We start from the raw sequence: 6580 nt of genomic DNA on the forward strand, positions 1-6580 counted from the left end.
AGGTCCTCTCCAGAACACATTCTGTAAACCAAGATAGAACCATCCAGGGGAAGGTTCCTCGGGGAGGGGGGCTCACTTGAGCCTCTCACTGGGGAATCTTTGATAGATATGCTAATTAGTAAGACCTGTAGTGTTATACCAGATCGATTGTGTGTGTGCATTGTGGTGTGCATTTCGGTGCATTCCACCTGGATGTGGTATACCTAAGGATCCTTAAAATAAATACAGAGGTAAAATCCCTTTTTCCCTTCTAACCATCTTTGATTCTTGATTTTAAGACCAGGAAAAGGCATCAACTCAACATTCCTGAAATACAGCTCACCTTATTTTACATGCATAAAATGAAGGCTAGTAAGTATTTGGGATTTTTCTTAGATGTGCATCTCTTTGGTTTCTAAAGAGTGATTGTTCCTATTAAACATTTTTAAAATCTTTATCTTCTTGTTCTATTGATTAGAGGACCCTGGAGCTGTGAAGTATAAATCAGAGAGAGGAGCTCTAAGAAGGACATGGTTTAAGCTGCTAAAATGCTTTATGAAATATGCAGCACTGCTGTAGAGTTCAAGGCAGCTGGCATTTGGATACTCAAATCTAGAAATTCTTCACAATGAGGTACTGTGTGTAAAAAATGTGCAGGTGAACTGAGAGTATATCCAGATTTAGGAAAGCCCAAAAAAATTATCAATATAATTTATGGTTCCAAGCACAGAAATCTTACAACATGTTGTAAGGGATTCTAGTTGAGTACTTGGAAATGATAGGATGCTAGCTGCCATTGCACTCATTGGCCTATCCTCATTTTGGTTATATGCCCTGTCCTTTCTCAAGCTTCATCCAGCCTCCTTTTTTACTCTAGGCTCTTACTTCTCATCTCTAATATCTCTTAGTTCTGTTAACAGGATTATTTTCTCCCATTCAGGTATTTTTGCTTGTTGAGAGCAAGGTTATGAAGAGAGAAATTTCACCCTGGCCTTTTAAAATGAAGGAAAAATTCCATTCTCCACAGTTCAGCTGAAAACATGAAGTTCCAGTTGAACTGATGGAATTATGGCATGGCTTGATGACCAAACAAGATCTGTACTATTGAAGAGCTCAGTTTTTCATTTTAAATTTTTACAATATGCTTTTCCTAATGCATATCATTAGGAAATACACTTCTGGCCATTTTTATAGTCCCTAATATTTGGCTAGGAATCCTATACCTGTATCTGCCTTTCAGTCCCCAGATAATCAAAAGTAAAAAATAAAGAATGAATTTCTATATTCAGGTTTCAGAGGTGGAAACTCTTAGCAGAGAAATCTGGAAATTATTGTTTCATCAACTGAGTGTGTGAGTTGTGTGGTGTAGAGCATAGCAGGTTTAATTCTTTAATCTTTACATTAAAGATTTTTGCTGTAGGTAGGATTGTGTGATTGTCTGATTATTTTAACTGAAAGAAGGGTTAACCACCACACTTCCATGCAGTGAACTGAACGAGAAAAATATTTGATTTCATTTTTGCAGGAATTACAAGTAGGTGCACTTGGTACTGAGTATTCTTAAGACCAGATATGAAACAAAAAAGTGAACCAAATATGTTACTGATGTCTGAGAAAGGCAGAAAGCTGGCCTGTTACTCTCTTCAATGCAGCAAACAGATACTTTGGGTTTTTTTCCTAATATCTTCTTGGACACTTCAGTTTCCCTTCAATCAAGTGTTGCTTTAGCTCAGCTGTTACAGCTTTGTGGCTTTCACTAAAGCATGTTCATCTCATTCCAGGTCCTTTTACTTGTTTAACACATAAAAATAGAGAGGAGACATAGATTCAATTTGCCTGACTAGGCCACATTAGGAACTTAAAATATCATTCAACTAATTAAACAACAACAACAACAAAACCAAATCCTAACAGTAAAGCAGAATTTACCAGAATAAGAACTTCCAATATTACAGTGAGATGCTCTCTCAACCAATCCTGTGTGTTTGCCTAAATACCAGAAAAGTGGTGTTAAAATTCTCACGAGGAATGAAGGTCCTGCTAGTTCACTGTGAACAGAAATGTAGTCATAAATAGTCCACTTAATAAGATTTGTCTAATGATCTGGATGCAAAAAACCTAAAACAAACCAAAACCTGCTCTTTGCCATATACAACTACTGTTGTTAACTAAAAACTGAACTGGAGCAACTGATATGCTAACAGTATCTTTAAAACAGCAGTGGGGATATCCCTGTCTCCTGCTGTTTTCTCGGCAGGGGGGATGGGGGTAACCTGTGAATCTGTAGTTGTACAAGTACAGCTTGTACAAGGGAATGGCAAAAGAACATGCAATCCAAAATCCAGTAAAAATAAAGAAGTCTTTCTGTTACCTTCATGGGCTGTAGATAATGGCACAAGTGACTTGCACTTACCTGATACAGGTACAACCGTTCCAAACTTGCAGCAACAGTATGTATAGAAAAATATAAAATCAAGTCTACTGTGAGAAGAATCTCTGTGCTGTTTTAACATGAGTGTCCAAGATATTAAATCAATGCAGATTGTTTCAATATTTGGCTACATTATTAATTAAATTTTAAAGTAGTTTTAGTCATATATAAAAGTTTCCTTCTGCCCATATAAGGTAGACATCTGTGAGTTATTTCCTCTGTTATCATAATAATTAATAATTGAAGAAAGAAAGAAAGAAAAAGCTATAAGTTACTTTTATTTTTCCTTTTTATGCTTCAGTGTATTAAGTTGTTTGGATAATTTATATAACTGAGTTCTCATAAACCTGTATGATTATAAATGCTGTCATCTACATGATGAAAACAAAAACATGGATGTATAACAGTAGGCATTAAAACCAGAGAAAAGAGCTGAAAAATTCCTTCCTGACCTCACCCTTAGTATTATAATGGTTATGAAAACACTGAGACAGAAATTATGAAGTCATTTGGATACAAAAGAAGGAGTGATATGATCAGTGTTACTTTTCTTTCTGAGAAGAAATTGATCCTTGCAAGAGCTTTGTGAATTTTCAGGACTCAGGCATGATTTTCCAAAAGTTTTATAGCATGTAGATACATAATAATTTAGGAAAGAATGATCATAACCCATTATGATTTTGAGGTTTTAGCACTTTATACTTGTGGTCAGGTCTAAATACTGACAAAAAATACAAATCTGAGGAAACATCCAACCTTTGATTGGGACATCATTCTCATCTGGAAAGTGTCTGTCATTTGAACATTAATCATACTCCAATTATGTTGTGACTCATGACTTACTCTAAGCAAAAGACAAGAAACCATACTGAACAAGTTCCTGAAAAAAAAAACCAAAACAAGAGCTGAAACAAAAAGTAAATACAGCTTTTATTGCCTTCAATAGTTTTCTCTGCTCTTGAATGTGCTTGTTATTTAGCATAGCACAAAACCATACATTTATTCCCACCCATCAGTTTCAAGGAGGTAAGAATATTGATACTAGTACTACTACTGCTACTACTGATAAATACAGTATTAATATTATTGCTATGTTATACACACATACTTTAAAATTTTTAAGTCAAAACTGCATTTGGCTAATTATGTTTGGCCTTAAATGGTAACATTTGAGCATTTGTGGTGTATCTTGGGAGAGAGCTCTCAATCAAACTGAATGCTTTGTCAGCTTACAGATTGTTCAAATAGCTCTGTCCTGTCACATTATCTTAATTATCTGTACTAAATTATCTATAGATACTAAATGCTATTAATAAATACAGCTTGTTTTAGGGACAGCATAATAAAGAAACTGCACAAGAATATAATTGTAGGAACCTTAATTATTATCAAACTCGTGTGTTCTTGTAAGAGACTTATTATTTTCACTGCTTGCCCTTTCTGGAAATGGGAGTATTTTTGGAATCCACTAATAAAACAAAAAGAATCTATTAATAGCTGAAAGCCCATTGTTATCTTTAAACACATTGGGTAACAATGGGTCAGCTTTGGTGGTGACAGTTTTATAGACATTTATGAAACATCAATTGAATTTCTAATTAACCTGTAGTTCAAAGAATCACAAAATTGTCTTGTTGAAAGGGACCACTGAAAAGGTCATCTGGGCCAATGTCTCACCTCCAGCAGAGTCATCCTAAAGCACACTGCACAGAATTGTATCCAGATGGTTCTTTAATATGTCCAGCAACAGAGACTCCACAATCTCTCTGAGTAACCTAGAGCCTGGATCATCCTCTTGCCACTGTCCCTTCAGACATTTATAGACACTGATGAGGTCCCCTTTCAGTCTTCCCTTTTGAGGCTGAACAGGCCCAGCTCTCTCAGCCTTTTCTCATAAGAGAGATGCTCCAGTCCCTTAATCACCAGTGTCACTCTCTGCTGGGCCTGGTCCAGCTGGTCTGTGTCTCTCTGGTCCTGAGGAGCCCAGAACTGGACACAGCACTGCAGATGTGCCTCACCAGGGCTGAGTACAGGGACAGCATCACCTCCCCTGACCTGCTGTCAATGCTCTTCCTAATGCACCCCAGGACACCACTGGCCTTCTCGGCCACCAGGACACACTGCTGGCTCATGGACAGCTTGCTGTCCACCAGGACCCCCAGGTCCTTCTCCACAGAGTTGCTTCCCAGCAGATCAGCCCCTCAGCCTGTGCTGGTGCCTGGGGTTGTTCCTCCCCCAGTGCAGGACCCTGCATTTGCCTTTGTTGGAGTTCAGACAGTTCCTCTCTGCCCATCTCTCTACCCTGTCGAGGCCCTTCTGAAGGGCTGCACGGCCCTCTGGGGTATTGGCCCCTGCTCCCAGCTCTGTGTCATCACTGAACTTGCTGAGGAGGCATCTGCCCCTTTGCCCCAGTCACTGATGGAGAAGTTAAACAATACCAGGCCCAGTACTGAATCTTGGGGAACACCACTTGTGACAGGCCTCCAACCATAGCCTGTGCCACTGATAATCTCCTGTGATCTGCCATTCAGACAGTTCTCAGTCCATCTCACTGTCCCCTCATCCAGGCCACACTTGCTGAGTTTGCCTTTGAGGTTGTTGTGGGAGACAGTGTTGAAAGCCTTGCTGAAGTCCAGGTAGAACAATATTCACTGCTCTCCCCGCATCCATCTATCCAGGTGGTTGTTTCACTGTGGAAAGCAATCAGACTGGCCAAGCATGGTGTCCCGTTGCTGAATCCATGCTGACTACTCCTGATCTCCTTCTTGTCATCCATGTGGATAGAGATGGCCTCCAGAATGAGGTGTTCCATCACCTTTCCAGGGACTGAGGTGAGGCTGACTGGCTGCTAGGCCCCTGAATCCTCCTTCTTGCCTTTTGTGAAGACTGGGGTGATATTTGCTTTTTTCCAGTCCTCAGGCACCTCTCCTGATCCTCCATGACCTTTCAAAGATGACTGTGAGTGGCCCAGCTATGGTGTTCACCAACTCTCTCAGCATTTCTGGATGCATCTCATCAGGAGCCATGGATTTCTGGATGTCAGGTTTGCCGAGGTGTTCTCCAACCCAATCCAAACCAAGGGAAAGTCTTTCTTCTGGCATTCCTTTACCCTAGTCTTCTGGTTCAGAGATTCCTGAGGACTGGTCTTGTCAGTGAAGTCCAATGCAAAAAAAGTGTTCAGTAAAATCTGCCTTCTCTGTATCCTCTGTTACTAAGGTCCCTCTCTATTTAGTTATGGGCCCAAATTATTCTTAGCTTTACTATTGTTAGTGATGCATCAGTTGTCTAATAATATATTGTTTTCAGGATTTCCATTTAGAATTCCCAATACTGCCTTTGTCTCTCTTTTCTTTTTGTAGTGTTTGGAAAATGTATGAAATTATATTAGCTAAATTGACATCTTACATCCACTATATTACTACACTTCCCTTTATTTTATACTATTGGATCACTGTCTTTCTATTGTCAATGTACTTACTTCAGAGAAAAATGCAGTAGTGTTTCTACGAAATGTTTAGATATCCTTATGATGCAGTGATAATGATCTTGAATAAAATTTGGTTTTATATTTTTACTTGAATAGGAAGGCTAATCCTGTTACATGAGAGACTTCAGATTAACAATTTATGTTATGTTGTGCTGTCTGTTAGTGCTGAGGTCTAAAGACCTTGGACCAGTTTGAAGGAGGTCCTGAGAATTACAGTGTGGCCTTGATGCTTAATACTTCACATCTGCTGCAGATTTGATGTTGGTACAAGCATGTACATGTCATACAAGCATATTCAGACCAATTTTATAGTGCACATAATGTTTTTCCTACTCGGAATGCAATGTATTATGGGGCGGGTTTGTATTTGACAAGCTGGATTTACTGTGCACATACAGCACCATAAGGACAGGCACTATACTAGGGTTCCTCAGTAAAGTCTGGCAGTACATTCTTAAGAAACTGGACAGTGGTGAGATCACCTAAGCCCTAAACATAGTGGAAGAACTGTACTATAAAAAAGAATTGAGTATATTATGAGATGTAAAGCAACAAAAGATGTAAAAATAGATTTACATAGTTTGCATTGCCACACTTAACAGTACAATATATAATTCAGATCCATGTTCTTTCACAGGCTTTTTTTGCTGAAAACAGTTACAATTTTTCTTGCAAATAAGTGA

General features: G+C 38.8%; 1 long non-coding RNA gene across 1 annotated transcript; it reads left to right on the plus strand.

Annotated features, from left to right (window-relative positions):
* Positions 1 to 349: 349 nt before the first annotated feature.
* LOC138103752 (uncharacterized) lies at positions 350 to 5941 on the plus strand. Its single transcript, XR_011147840.1, has 3 exons — positions 350 to 612; positions 5089 to 5241; positions 5323 to 5941. It is a non-coding gene; the product is annotated as an uncharacterized lncRNA (long non-coding RNA).
* Positions 5942 to 6580: the final 639 nt, after the last annotated feature.

The sequence above is a fragment of the Aphelocoma coerulescens genome, assembly GCF_041296385.1.
Source record: "Aphelocoma coerulescens isolate FSJ_1873_10779 chromosome Z unlocalized genomic scaffold, UR_Acoe_1.0 ChrZ, whole genome shotgun sequence".
Lineage (NCBI taxonomy): Eukaryota > Metazoa > Chordata > Aves > Passeriformes > Corvidae > Aphelocoma > Aphelocoma coerulescens.